This window comes from Pongo pygmaeus, chromosome 5 (assembly GCF_028885625.2).
Source record: "Pongo pygmaeus isolate AG05252 chromosome 5, NHGRI_mPonPyg2-v2.0_pri, whole genome shotgun sequence".
NCBI classification, from domain to species: Eukaryota; Metazoa; Chordata; class Mammalia; order Primates; family Hominidae; genus Pongo; species Pongo pygmaeus.
Genome location: NC_072378.2, coordinates 107,204,209 through 107,219,986, shown reverse-complemented (window position 1 = coordinate 107,219,986; position 15,778 = coordinate 107,204,209). Strand labels below are relative to the sequence as shown.

At 41.3% G+C, this 15,778-nt stretch overlaps 1 protein-coding gene across 1 annotated transcript in view; it reads left to right on the top strand.

The window, feature by feature from the left end:
* PDSS2 (decaprenyl diphosphate synthase subunit 2) overlaps positions 1-15,778 on the top strand; it is a 313,717-nt gene that overhangs the window by 175,024 nt on the left and 122,915 nt on the right. The gene's annotated exons all lie outside the window — the stretch shown is intronic.

Here is a 15,778-nt window from a genome sequence, read left to right as displayed (position 1 = left end):
AGCTAGTGTCACAGAAGAGAGTGAATGAGGGGGGAAAGCAGAGGAAATGAAGTCAGAGAGGCGGGGGGTGGAGAAATTGTGGCAGATTGTATTAGACTTGGAGTCCATTATAGGGACTGGCTTTTACCAAAGTAAGTGAGATAGGGACCACTGGAGGGTTTTGAGCAGAAGAGCAATGGACCTGGTGGTTTCATTCTCCTCCTTGCCTCGTTTCTGCTACCGTTTTACCACTCCAGCCTCACATCTAAAAAGTATCTTTCATTTATCCTCCATATTTAGTCACACAGCAATACTGCAATTCTTCCATTAGATTATTTTATATCACTCCCTGTGTACCTCTGTTGTCACCTTAGAGTTCACATTCTAATCATGTCACTCCTAAAGTATTAGAAAAGTAGAAACAACTTTGTGATAATTACAGTTTGGCAAATTGTAGTGTAAAGAAATAAACTTCTTACAAAACTATTTTAACAGAATAGGTGTCCTCATTAAGTCATCAGCTCCTTGTCACTGGAAATACTAAAATAGGACCAGGCATGGTGCCTCACACCTGTAATCACAGGCTGAGGCTTAAGGCCAGGAGTTTGAGCCTGGACTGGGCAACAAAGTGAAACCCTGTCTCTACAAAAAACATTTTTTTAAAAAAATTAGCCAGGCTTAGTGGTGTGCACCTATAGTCCTAGCTACTCAGGAGGCTGAGGCAGGAGGATTGCTCGAGCCCAGGAGAAGTTGAATGACTTTCCCTAATGAGCTTGCACTACTTGGCCTCATGGGCTCTTTACAACTAGAGTTCTCTGAAATTATGCTGTGGTAGCCTGATCTTCTTGACAGTCATAGTCATCTCTCCCCATGCTCCACATCCTGGATCATACTGGCATATTCCATTTCTTTTTGTTTTTGAGACGGGGTTTCATTCTGTCTCCCAGGCTGGAGTACAGTGGCATGATCTCGGCTGACTGCAGCCTCGACATCCTAGGCTCAAGTGATCCTCCCACCTCAAGCCTCCTGAGTAGCTAGGACAAGGGCACACCACCACGTCCAGCTAATTTTTATATTTTTTCTAGAGATAGTTTCACCGTGTTGCCCAGGCTGGTCTGAAATTCCTGGGCTCGAGCAATCCACCCACCTTCTCCTCCCACACTGCTTGGATTATAGGCATGATAGGCATGAGCCACTGCACCTGGCCTCCATTTCTTTCTTTTTTTTTTTTTTTTGAGACAGAGTCTCGCTCTGTCACCCAGGCTGGAGTGCAGTGGCACAATCTCAGCTCACTACAACCTCTGCCTCCCGGGTTCAAGCAATTCTCCTGCCTCAGCCTCCTGAGTAGCTGGGATTACAGGTGCCTGCCACCATGCCCTTCTAATTTTTGTATTTTTAGTAGAGACGGGGTTTCACCATGTTGGCCAGACTGGTCTCGAACTGCTGACCTCAGGTGATACGCCCATCTCGGCCTCCCAAAATGCTGGTATTACAGATGTGAGCCACCACGCCCGGCCTCCATTTCTTAAAATATCAATTTCGGCCAGGCGCAGTGACTCACGCCTATAATCCCAGCACTTTGGGAGGCCAAGGTGGGCGGATCACCTGAGAGGTGAGGTGAGTAGTCCGAGACCAGCCTGGCCAACATGGTGAAACCCCGTCTCTACTAAAAATACAAAAAATTAGCTGGGCTTGGTGGCAGGCACATGTAATCCCAGCTACTTGGGAGGCTGAGGCAGAGAATCGCTTGAATCCGGTAGGCAGAGGTTGCAGTGAGCCGAGATTGTACCACTGTGCTCCAGCCTGGGCGACAAAGCAAGACTCTGTCTCAAAAAAAAAAAACAATGTCGTCCCGGCATCTTCATATTGTCCAGCCCCTCCTTAATGACCCCATAGTGCTCTAGAAAAACCTAAACTCCTTGCTTGCTCTTTTCAAGGCCCTCTTCAGTCACAAGTCCAATCTCATCTGTGCTTCTCTCTGTATTAGATGGGCTTGTCTGCTACTGTCCAATGACTATCCCCTACTTCCCTCCAAATCTAAATCTGTTTAAACGTCCAGAAATAAAAAAGGCTATTAAAAAGTTCATAATCTCAGCATCTGCATTTCCTGCTCCTTGCCTGTCCTCTTTTCTTCCTTCTCATTGTTTTTCCCTTTTCTCCGAAAATCAACTTGTGCTCCTCATTCATTCATTCATACAACAAAGACTTGAGGGCCTACCAGGCACTGAACTATACAATGGAGATAGAATAATGGAAAAAACAGACAAATATTCCAGCCTTCATGTTTTTTTTGCACTTACTAACTTTTGAAGGCGTAGATTTGGCTGTACCACATTCTTTTTAATTTCTACTTAGTACTGTACTACATTAATGGACATTTAGATTATTTCTAATTATTTGTTGTTACCAAACTATGTAATGTACGCTATTAAAAACAAACATATTGGACGGACATGTCGTGGCTCATGCCTGCAATCCCAGCACTTTGGGAAACCAAGGTGGGAGGATTGCTTCAGGCCAGGAGTTGGAGACCAGCCTGCTGACATAGGAAAATAATTTTTATTCTTATTTCACTGTTCTTTGTTCTTTAGAGGACAGGATCTCACTCTGTAGCTCAGGCTGGAATGCAGTAGCGCAATGCTAGCTCCCTGCAGCCTTGAATTCCTGGGTTCAAGCTGTCCTCCCTAATAGCCTCCCTAATAGGAGGCTCCCTCAGCCCTAATAGGAGCCCTAATAGGAGGCTCCCTCAGCCTCCCTAATAGCTGGGACTATAGGCACACGCCACCTCACCCATCTCTAATTTTTAAATAAAATAAAAATTTGGGCCAGGAACAGTGGCTCACGCCTGTGATCCCAGCACTTTGGGAGGCTGAGACGGTGGATCCCCTGAGGTCAGGAGTTCAAGACCAGCCTGGCCAACATGGTGAAAACCTGTCTCTACTGAAAATACAAAAATTAGCCCGGTGTGGTGGTGCATGCCTATAATCCCAGCTACTTGGGAGACTGAGGCAGGAGAATTGCTTGAACCCAGGAAGCAAAGGTTGCAGTGAGCCAAGATTGCACTACTGCACTCCAGCCTGGGTGATAGAGTAAGACTCCATCTCAAAAAAATAAAAATAAAAATAAAAAATTGTAATTAAAAAAATATTTATATGGGTATATAAAATTATGCTATTTCAGTAGAATATCATAGGTCAAGGGGTATGCATATTTTTAATTTTTTTAGATACCATACTTTTCTAAGTGATTGTACCAACTTAATGTCCAATACAGTAGTATATTCAGTTAAATTTCCCTGTGAGTGGCTACCTTCAAGGGTCAGGCTGTAGCGAATGTGAAAGGTAAAGGAAGTGGTGGAAACTGTGGCAAGCTGAAGAGCATGGCTCCAAAGGCTTTCCAATTCAATTTAGTTTTGGAAATGCTGTTTGCCAAATATTATGTCTGTGGGCTTTATTTGGCTCTTGGGGCATCAGTGTGAGACCCCTATTTCTACCTTCACCAAAACTGTATCTTCTTGATCTTTTTCATTTTTGCAAAGTTAATGAACTAAAAATTTTGTTTCATTGTTATTGTGATACTTTCCTTTTTTTGTTTTGTTTTGTTTTTTGAGACGGAGTCTTGCTCTGTCACCAGGCTGGAGTGCAGTGGCACAATCTCGGCTCACTGCAACCTCCACCTCGAGGGTTCAAGCCATCCTCCTGCCTCAGCCTCCCGAGTAGCTGGGACTACAGGCGCGTGCCACCATGCTCAGCTAATTTTTTCTATTTTTAGTAGAACCAGGGTTTCACCATGTTGGCCAGGATGGTCTCGATCTTTTGACCTCGTGATCCACCTGCCTTGGCCTCTCAAAGTGCTGGGATTACAGGTGTGAGCCACCGCACCTGGCCAGTCCTTTCTAAATTATTAGTGAGGTTGAGCATCATTTTATGTACTTTTTGACCATTTGTATTTCTTCTGGAATTACCTCTTTGTACCTTTTCCCATGCTGCTATTGTTTCTTTAACTTACTTATTTGGGTAAGCTTCACATATATTTTAAATATAAACCTTTTGTTTATTGTATTTATTGCAAGTTCTTCAAGTCTGTATTTGCCTCATTATTTTTATGGTGTATTTTATTTTATTATTTTATTATTTTTTTGAGATGGAATCTCACTCTGTCGACCAGGCTGGAGTGCAGTGGCGCAATCTCGGCTCACTGCAACCTCCGCCTCTCAGGTTCAGGCAGTTCTCCAGCTTCAGCCTCCCGAGTAGCTGGGATTACAGGCACCCGCCACCACAATCAGCAAATTTCTGTATTTTTTTAGTAGAGGTGGGGTTTCACCATGTTGGCCAGGCTGGTGTCAAACTCCTGACCTCAAGTGATCCGCCCACCTCAGCCTCCCAAAGTGCTGGGATTACAGGCGTGAGCCACTGCACCCAGCCTATGGTATATTTTGGTATTAAACTTTTTTGTTTATTTTAACTCCTCAAATTTATCCTTTGTTTTCTTTTCTTTCCTTTTTTTTTTTTTTTTTTTTTTTTTTTGCGACGAAGTTTTGCTCCTTGGCCAGGCTGGAGTGCAATGGCGCGGTCTCGGCTCACTGCAACCTCTGCCTCCTGGGTTCAAGCAATTCTCCCACCTCAGCCTCCTGAGTAGCTGGGATTACAGGCACCCACCGCCATGCCCAGCTAATTTTTGTATTTTTAGTAGGGACAGGGTTTTGCCATGTTGTTCAGGCTGGTCTCGAACTCCTGACCTCAGGTGATCCACTCGCCTCGGCCTCCCAAAGTACTGGGATTACAGGTGTGAGCCACTGCGCCCGGCCCCCTATCCTTTGTTTTCTTTGTAGCTTCCTGAGTTCCTATTCTATTTTGCAAAACTGTCTCACCCCATGTCCATAAGAATGTTTTCCTAAATTTATAGTGTTGCTTTTCACAGTTAGATGGTTAACCATTTAAATATGTTTTTATCTATGATAGGGATCTAACATTTTTTTTCTCATAATTGATAGCCAGTTGCCCCAATATCATTTGTAAGAATAATCCATCTTTTCCCTAATGATTTGAATTGTTATTTTTATTATAAATAATTATTCATTTGTATTTGAATCTCTCTCTGGATTCCATTTCACTAATCAATTAGTCTATTCTTGTGATATTATCATACTTTTTTTTTTCTTATTCTTCTTCTTCTTCAAGATGGGGTCTTATTATGTTCCCCAGGCTTGTCTCAAACTCCTGGGCTGAAGCGATCCTCCTGCCTCAGCCTCCCAAAGTTCTGAGATTACAGATGTGAGCCTCCACACCCAGCCATACTATACTTTTTAAAACTGCAGTAGCTTTATAGTAAGATTTAAAATTTAGAATGTCAGGCCTCTTATTTTTCTTCCAAAGTTTTGTTTTTTTGTAATTTTCAAATTTACTCTTCCCATATGAACATAAAAATCAGTTTTTCAATTTTAAAAACAAATTTTAGGATTCAAGTAAAATGACTTTAAATGGATGACTCTTGCCTATCATTTTAATATTTTTAGAAAGACCTTGAATTTGCACATGTTGTGTTTGGGATATTTATTAGTTTTCTATTGATATGCAAAGTGCCCAGGCTTTAGAACCAGAGTCCTGGGCTTGCATCCAGCTTTGCAGTTAACTAGCTGTGTGAACTTGGGCAAGTTACTTAGCCTGTCAGCCTAGCTGCCTTCTGTACAGAAGAGATAATAAAGCTTACCTCAGAGAGCTGTTGTGAGTTGTATATTATTTTATTTATTAACCTGTTAATTGAGTTATTCTTGCAAAAATATTTTTATATAGTATTCAGCATACAGTAACTGTCTCAAAGTAATTTAGTAAGTAGTAGCCATAATCACTATTAGGCACTTTTTAAAATAGTATTTTCGAAGAATATTCAGGCGAAGTGACATATCTGGCATTTACTTCAAAGTCTGAAAGAGGAATGAAGGGTGTAGCTAAAACAAGGTTAGCCATGGTTAACAACTTTTTTTTTTTTTTTTGGAGATGAAGTCTTGCTCTTGTCCTCCAGGCTGGAGTGCGATGGCGCCATCTCGGCTCACTGTAACCTCCTCCTCCCGGGTTCAAGCAATTCTCCTGCCTCAGCCTCCTGAGTAGCTGGGATTACAGGCGCCTGCCACCACGCCAGGCTAATTTTTGTATTTTTAGTAGAGACGGGGTTTCACCATGTTGGCCAGGCTGGTCTCGAACTCCTGACTTCAGGTCATCCACCCGCCTTGGCCTCCCAAAGTGCTGGGATTACAGGTGTGAGCCACCGCGCCCAGCTGGTTAACAAATTTTAAAGCTGGGTGATGGGTCCACAGATGTTCTTTATGCAGTATTTTCTACTTTTATATGTTTGAAAATTCCCAAAATTTTAAAAAAGCATCTTTAAAAGCCCAAAATTTTAAAAAAGCATATTTAAAAGCTGTTAAAAATGACAAAGTGTAAATATTTATTATTTCTAAGTGGAAGATTATGTAAATATTATTCTCTGTATTTTCTGTATTTTTTTAACCTCTCAAAAAGAAGAGAGGTAAGGAAGCTAGTGAGAGAGAAAGAAGGCTCCATTGTCTTTTTATCTCCCTTGTCTGTGTGGCGAAACACAATTCTTCTCCTATTTTATTTTTATTTATTTATTTATTTTTATTTTATTATTATTTTTTTTGAGACAGAGTTTTGCTCTTGTTGCCCAGGCTGGAGTGCAATGACACCACCATCTCGGCTAACGGCAACCTCCGCCTCCCGGATTGAAGCTATTATCCTGCCTCAGTAGCTGAGATCAGAGGCACGCGCCACCATGCCCGGCTAATTTTTTTTCGTATTTTTAGTAGAGACGGAGTTTCTCCATGTTGGTCAGGCTGGTCTCAAACTCCTGACCTCAGGTGATTCGCCTGCCTCGGCTTCCCAAAGTGCTGGGATTACAGGCGTGAGCCACCACACCCGTCCTATTTTTATTTATTTATTTTTTTTTTGAGATGGAGTTTCACTCTTATTGCCCAGGCTGGAGTGCCATGGCGCGATCTCAGCTCACCACAACCTCTGCCTCCCGGGTTCAAGCGATTCTTCTGCCTCAGCCTTCCAAGTAGCTGGAATCACAGATATGCAACGCCATGCCCAGCTAATTTTGTATTTTTAGTAGAGACAGGGTTTCTCCATGTTGGTCAGGCTGGTCTCGAACTCCCAACCTCCAGTGATCTGCCCGCCTCAGCCTCCCAAAGTACTGGGATTACAGGCATGAGCCACCACGCCCAGACAATTCTTCTCCTATTTTAACATCAACTTAAATGCAGAACATTTGAAGAGATTTCAGGTTATTTTAAGGAACGGTTTTGGTGGGTTTTTTTCTTTTTTTCTTTTTTTTTTTTTTTTTTTAGAGACAGGGTCTTACTCTGTCGCCCAGGCTGGAGTGCAGTATTGCAAACACAGCCCACTGCAGCCTCAACTTCCTGGGCTCAAGCAGTCCTCCTGCCTCAGCCTCCCAAGTAGCTTAGAATCACAGGCACACACCGCCATACCTGGCTAATTTTTTTCTTTTCATTTTTCATTGAGATGAGGTCTCCCTATGTTGCCCAGGTTGGTCTTGAACTCCTGAGCAAATCAATCCTTCCCACCTTGGCCTCCTAAAGTGTTGGGATTACAAGTGTGAGCCACCACACCCAGCCAAACTGTTTATCAGTCTGGGTGTGGTGGCTCACAGCTGTTTTCCTAGCACTTTGGGAGGCTGAGGTGGAAGGATTGCTTCAGCTTAGAAGTTCGAGACCAGCCTGGGCAACATAGGGAGACCCCTATCTCTACAAAAAAAAATTTTCTTTTTTTTTTTTTTTTTTTTTTTTTTGAGACAGGGTCTTGTTCTGTCGCCCAGACAGAAGTGCAGTGGCACGATCTCAGCTCACTGCAAGCTCCGCCTCCCAGGTTCACGCCATTCTCCTGCCTCAGCCTCCCAAGTAGCTGGGACTACAGGCGCCCGCCACCACACCCGGCTAATTTTTTGTATTTTTTTTTTTTAGTAGAGACAGGGTTTCACCCTGTTAGCCAGGATGGCCTCAATCTCCTGACTCCGTGATCCACCCGCCTCAGCCTCCCAAAGTGCTGGGATTACAGGCATGAACCACCGCGCCTGGCCCAAAAAAATAATTTTTAAAAAAGCATTCAGGTATGGTGGTATGTGCCTGTAGTCCTAGCCACTCAGGAGGCTGAGACAGGAGGATCACTTGAGCCCAGGAGTTTGAGGTTACAGTGAGCCATGGTCACGCCACTGTACTCCAGCCTGGGCTACAGAGTGAGACCCTGTTTCTAAAAATAAAAACTGTTCATCAGCTGACATGGCTCTTGTGAAGTAGTTATCACTAATCCCTGTATGGGGATAGAGACTAACTGACCTCTGGGGTCACTTCCAACTCTGATTCTATAAACCCTACTTTTTAGTTAATGTCATTCCTTCCATTTTGAAACTAAGAATGATACTGATGCCCTATAACCTTTATAAATTAATGGTGGCTGGGTGCAGTGGCTCACACCTCTAATCCCAGCACTTTGGGAGGCCAAGGCGGGTGGATCACCTGAGGTCAGGGGTTCGAGACCAGCCTGGCCAACATGGCGAAACCCCATCTCTACTAAAAATACAAAAATTAGCCAGGCATTGTGGCACATGCCTGTAATCCCACATACTAGGGAGGCTGAGGCAGAAGAATTGCTTGAATCCAGCGGGTGGAAGTTTCAGTGAGCTGAGGTCACACCACTGCACTCCAGCCTGGGTGACAGAGCAAGACTCTGTCTCAACAAAATAAATAAATAAATTGCTAAGTAAAGAGTTGTTCATTTAACAGATATTTATAGGCAGCCTAGGGAAGTAGGGTAGTATAATTTACAGTGTAGTGAGGGAACTGGGTGGTGGGGAGAGAGAGAGCTAAAGAAATAATTACAGTCAAGTTTGATACAAGACTGAGCCATATTCAAAGGCTTTCACGCACAGAAGAAAGAGTTAACTCTGGGAAAGTTAAAGAAGTTACACATGGGCTGATTACTAAAAAGTCTTTAGACAAAAATATATTGATCACAAACCCTTTAGCCCCAAAAGTTGTATGGTACTTTCATACAGTGGACCTCAGTAGAGATGTTAAATAGAAAAAGGAGATCCTCTACTTCTAAATGATACAGGACTGTCTCTGAGAGATAATGTTAGGTGCATAAAACCAGAGTGCAGAATTATGAACATGAGATGTCTATTATTTTTGTCACAATTTTTATTGACTATATCTTCTCAGAATGTATTTGGCTGCATAAAACAAGACTCTAACAAGACTTATAACAAGACTCTAACAAACAGTGACTTGAAAGAGTGCAGTGTTTATCTCAGATAACAAGAAGTCTAGAGGTGGACACATCAGAGCTGATGCAGCCCTCAAAGAAGTCAGCAGGGGCTCAAACTTCTTTTTGCTCTACCATGTTTAAAGAGGGTTAAACCTCTTTAGGAGGGCCCCCAACCCTCTTTAGGAGGTTTAGAGGGTTGGGAGCCCTCTTTAGGATCCTTAAGTCGCTACTGTGTCTCCAGGCACCTGGGCCATATTCCAGTCAGGGAACATGGGTAAGCCCAAAATGTCAAAGGTTTACACCAACTGAATCTGTTCCCTTATATCAGGAACTCAGTAAATTTCTCAGAAACCCCACCTGGTAGACTAGTGCTTACATTTCATTGGCCAGACTGTGTCACATGATCACATCTAGCTGAAGAGGATCATGAGGAGGTAGGTTTTTTAAGTGAGTACCATTGCCACTCCAAATGTAGTCAAGAGTATGTACTTTTCTGTATATTTTTAACCTCTCAAAAATAATAAAGGGAAGGAAAGAAGATAGAAAGCAGGCTCCGTTGTCTTTTATCTCCCTTGTCTGTGTGGCAAAACACAATTAACTCTTCTATTTTAACATCAACTTAAATGCAAAACATTTGAAGAGATTTCAAGTTATTATAAGTAACAATTTGGGTTTTTTGTTTGTTTGTTTGTTTTTTGAGACAGGGTCTCTGTTGCCCAGGCTGGAGTGCAGTGGTGCAAACACAGGAATGAAAGGATAGGCAAATATTAATAGCAATGTCTGCCACCCTGATTTCTGAAGCTTAGGATGCTAAAAAAATTTGAGAAGCTTTGGAGGAGAATGGACAGATCAAAAGCAGATGAAGTTTTTTAACATATAATGGAAAGAAAGTGATTTGGTGAAAAATCTTGTAAAAACATTTATTAATCTTTCAATATGGTAATTACTTTCTTACTCTGATTACTTAACATAAGTTGTATTTATTTGTGACTGTTTTCTAATCAAGAGTTAGCATGAGGGCCCGGCGTGGTGGCTTAAGCCTGTAATCCCAGCACTTTGGGAGGCCGAGGTGGGTGGATCACTTGAGGTCAGGAGTTCAAGACCAGCCTGGCCAACATGGTGAAACCCTGTCTCTACTAAAAATACAAAAAACTTAGCTGGACATCATGGCGCATGCCTGTAATCCTAGCTACTCGGGAGGCTGACGCATGAGAATTGCTTGAACCTGGGAGGCCGAGGTTGCAGTGAGCCGAGATCATGTTACTGCACTCCAGCCTGGGTGACAGAGCGAGACTCCGTCTCAAAAAAAAAAAAAAAAGTTAGCATGAGAAATATTCAAGAGTACTAAAATATATGTACATAAATTGGCATGAAGACTTTTATTTAAGATATTTTTTTAAAATCCAGTGCATTGAAAGTTTAATAGATTGCTTTGGGTAGCTAAAATAGGAATAAGATCACCAGAAGAAAATTTTCTCAAATTTTTTCATACTGTCAGTGCTTCTCTGACATATACTAAATTGTACTCTTACAAAATATGATCCATAGTTACTTATCTGGTGATAAAATCTTAGAATCTGAGAGCACAGTACTAGATAGTGAAATTACAGGATAGATTTAAAGATGACCAGTCATTTCACTCCTATTTCCTATAGAAAAATAGGTACCAATAATAGTAATCATTTTTTAAAATCTTTTTAACTATTAACTGCCAGTTTATATAACTCTTTTTTTAAAAAAAATCCCTGAATCTTATAATTTGGGGACTGGAAGGGATGTGTTTCTCCAGTCCCCCTGCTTTCAGGGACAAGAAGACCAAGGGTCTGAGTTTAAGGGATTTGCCCATGAATTGTCTTATGTAATAAGCAGAAGTAGAACTGTTATCCAGATTCCTGATTAGGCTAAAACTATTGATTTCATTCTGGTGAATTCAAACAACTTGACCTTCCCCAGTTACTGTAAACAAAAAGAATTAAGCCTGTTGTTAATATACTTTTTTCCTAGCAACATTCCCTTCCCTGTTGCTTCAAAACTAGGGATAAAAATTGGACAAATTTGTGGCATATATCAGTGATGGTAACATTGATAACTTTGGCTTATTCCCACTCCCCAACGATCTACTATTCCTTAGGTAAATAAACATTTTATTTTATTTTTATTTTTATTTTGAGACAGAGTTTCACTCTGTTGCCTAGGCTGGAGTGCAATGGTGTGATCTCGGCTCACTGCAACCTCCGCCTCCCGGGTTGAAGCGATTCTCCTGCCTCAGCCTCCAAATAGCTGGGATTACAGGCATGCGCCACCATGTCCAGCTAATTTTTGTATTTTTAGTAGAGATGGGGTTTCACCATGTTGGCCAGGCTGCTCTTGAACTCCCGACCTCAAGTGGTCCTCCTGCCTCAGCCTCCCAAGGTGCTGGGATTACAGGCGTGAGCCCAGCTAAATGTTTTAAATTGTCATTTGTTACTATGACAAGGTGGTTCTGAGTTCCAGCTTTGCCTTTTATAAACTCGGTGTTCTTGATCAAGTATTTAACCTCTGCAGACCTCTGTAATTAGAATCACAAGTAGATAATATAAGTGAAAGGTTTTTTTAAATGGCAGACACTGTAAAAATGATGGGCTTTCACTTTTATTATTGCATACCATTGTTTTTGTTGTTTCTGGTCATGTGGCATTTAAAAGTTGCTATTTATTTAATGAATGCTGTTTTATGACTATAGATGTCAAAATCACTCATTTTCATCCTTAGAGTAATTCAAAACACCACAACTTTTTGCTTACCTGGTTATTACTTTCTTTCATAAACTGAACTGCATGAAAAACTTGTCCAAATGCTTAACGCTTTTTACTTTTATACTTGCCCATAATCTCATTATGTGATTTTTGTGAAATGTGATAATACGGACTTTTTTCAGTGAATGGTTTTGTAAACTAGAAATCATTCACAGGGTAGTAATAAAATACAATTTTATTCCTTTCTTTTAGTCACTTTTTAAAAGGTAATTTTAAATGTTCTACTTTAAAAAAATGTCTTCTGTTAACTTTTCAACTGTCTTATAAGTCTCCATTCTTAGTGATTTTCTTTGGGATATAATGAGATTTTAATCTAAACCATGAATTTACTCTTAGATACTATTTGACTCACTGGTTCATTTCCTTTCTCTGCTCCCCAAATTTGTAATCAAGTACAATATGTCTACTGGGTCATCTTTACATATTCTCTTAATTTTTTTTTAACAAAGGAAATCAATTAGACATGAGATTTTCCTTGGCATTTGATAATGCCAAGTTGTTCTTTTAATTGTATCTTTATGTGATTATTTTAGCTGTTAAACCAGTCTTTTTTTTTTTAAGAGAAGAGTCTCATATATTATTTGATGATTTTATATTTATTGATTTATTTATTTTATTTATTCATTTATTTTTGAGACAGAGTCTTGCTCTGTCATCCAGGCTAGAGTGCAGTGGCGCGATCTCAGCTCACTGCAACCTCTGCCTTCCGGGTTCAAGTGATACTCCTGCCTCTGCCTCCCAAATAGCTCCCAAAAATTAGTCAGGCACCCGCCACCACGCCTGGCTAATTTTTGTATTTTTAGTAGAGACGGGGTTTCACCATGTTGGCCAGGCTGGTTTCAAACTCCTTACCTCAGATGATCCACCCACCTTGGCCTCCCAAAGTGCAGGGATTACAGGCATGAGCCACCGCGCTTGGCCTGATTATTCTATATTTATCTCTCTCCATGTCTAAGGCGGTTGTCCTAGGTCAAGCCCTTTTGTTGCATCTTCCCTGGACCTTTGTAATAGCTCCCCCACCCCATATCCCTACTTTCCCTACATACTTTTTAAGATTTTTCTATGTATCACCTTTGGAATCTTCTTCCTAAATTATTAAAAAATATATATCATCCTTTCATCTCAAAATATTGCATGTGTAATAAAATATAGATCATTTCACCTGCTATAACCATCTCCAAAATTCCTATCTCTCACTTATCCACACAGTTCCCTTACTGTAGCCAAACTGATCTCTTCAACCTTTGGTCACGTTTTCTACTCTTGCCTTCTCTATGTCATGATTCGTGGTCTTTCTTATTCTGGGGTTCCCAAGCCCTACTCTTGTTTTGTCCTTTTTCTCCAGCTATGGAAATCTTACTTGCCTTTCCAGGCCCCGCTCAAATTTAGCTTCTTCAAGGAAACTTTTTTAAAGCTTTTATGACACAGATGAGGTCTACAGAAAAAAAGGAAAGATAGAAGCTTTCAATGGGCACATGTGGAAGGCAGCCTAATCTAGTAGAAATAGATTGGGGATTGGAGTCTCTGTTAGTTATCTGTTGTGTAACAAACTACTCCAAACCTTGGCGGCTTAAAACAATAACCAACTTATTTCTCATAATTCTGTTGTTTGGCTGGACTGTTCCTTTGCTGGTTTCTCCTGTATTTATTTATGTGTCTGTGTTTACCTGGTAAATGTGCAGGGGGCTGGGCTTGACTGGGACAGCTGGACCTTTCTCCATGTTGCCTTTCATTCTCTAAGAGGCTAGATTAGGTTTCTTAACTTGTAGTCTCAGGTTAGCATTCCAAGAGGGTAAGCCCCAATGCAAAAACATTTATCAAGCCTGTTTGTCCCTCATTTGCCAGTGTCCCATTGACCAAACAAGTCACATGGTCAAACTCAGCATCAATCAAAGAGATCGTACATGGCTTGGATATCAGAGGGTGTGACTGATAAGTGTAACTTGGTGTAACACTCTGCCACACTTTGCCCTCTGGCCCCAATGTTTCACATTCCTTCCATATGCAAAACAGACCACCTCCCAAGACCCCAGTCTCATCCATTTTATGACATCAAGCTCAGAGTCCCTGATCTCATGATTTCTGTTAGGTCTCGATGTGGATGTGGCTCCATGGGTGCAGCCCCTCTTCAGTCAGGGACCTAGGAACTAAAAGGACAAGTTATCCACCCTCCCCCCAACCACACACCACCGTCTATCCAACATGCAACAGTGAATCAGAAAGAAGATAACCACAGTTGTCACTTCCATTAAAAAGAGGGAGAAATGGGAGGTACATAGCAGTCACTAGTCTATAGCAATTCTGAAATCCAGCTGGGCACATATCTGGGCCACCTACTCTATCTTGGAGCAAGGAATGTTTCTTGATTAGGGCTCAGTTCTAGTCCCTGGAAATGGTTCTCGAATCCACTCTTCTCCATTGTTCTTGGCTCTACTTTCTGAGCTTCCTTTTCTTTTCTTTCCTTTTTTTTTTTTTTTTTTTTTTTTTTGAGATAGGGTCTCACTCTGTGCCTAGGCTAGAGTGCAATAGTGCAGTCAGTTCACTATAACTTTGAACTCCTGAGCTCAGGTGATGTCCCACCTCAGCCTCCCAAGTAACTGGGACTACAGGCATGCACCCCCTCACCAAGCTAATTTTTATTTTTAAATTTTTTGTAGAGATGGGGTCTCACTATGTTGCCTGAACTGATGTTGAACTCCTGGCCTCAAGCAGTCCTACCACCTGGGCCTCCCAAAGTTCTGGGATTACAGGCATGAGCCACTGCACCTGGCCTATTTTCCCTTTTCAGTAAGATACAGTTTATACTTGTAGCTGAGTAGTTTTCCAGCTTCCACTAAGAGTTTGCCATTCCTTCAGTCTTTGCCTCCTAGCCTCATTTTTCTGACTCAAAGCAAACACTCCACTTATAGATATACCATTTCTGTATCAGATATCTGTTGCTACATAGCAAATCACCCATACAGTTTAGTGACTTGAAACAACTTACCATTCTGTGGATTGACCTGAGGGTTCTTCTGCTTGGGGTCATGCAACTCCTGTGACTGTGACAAGCTTATCAGTTGCATAGGCACTTATCAGGCTTTCCTTGTGTACTGTTTGTTGATGTCCTATTGGCCAAAGCAAGTCACATGGCCAAGCATGGAAGGGGATCATGCAGGAGCTTGGAAACCAAAAGACGTGACTCACATGGGGCCATTTGTAGCAGATACCAACAGATTTTCAGGTCTACATTACTGTGTACTCTTGGGAAAGTCATTTTACTTGTGTGCACAATTTTTTCACCTATTAAAAGAGGTTAATAATACCTATCATGAAGTTGTGATAATGTTTAAATTTTTAGTAATTACCTGTTGATTTTTTTCTGACTATAAAAGTAATACTTTTGTCATTGTACAAAATATACAAACTACAGAAAAGTATAAAAAAGGAACAAACATCTGCTGAAATTCCCGTGTAATAAATATAGTTCTATACTATAAGCTCCTCGGGGGCCTTCTCTGTATTATTTGCTACTGTAGATTTCTCTCTTCATTCTTATTCTGAAAGTTAAAAAGTCCTTGAAGGAAGAAACCATATTGTGTTCATCTCTGTAAACCCCATAGCTTTGCATTTATGATTAAAAGAGATAATGTAGCTAGGAGCAGTGGCTCACACCTGTTATCCCAGCACTTTGGGAGTCTGAGGCAGGTAGATCACCTGAGC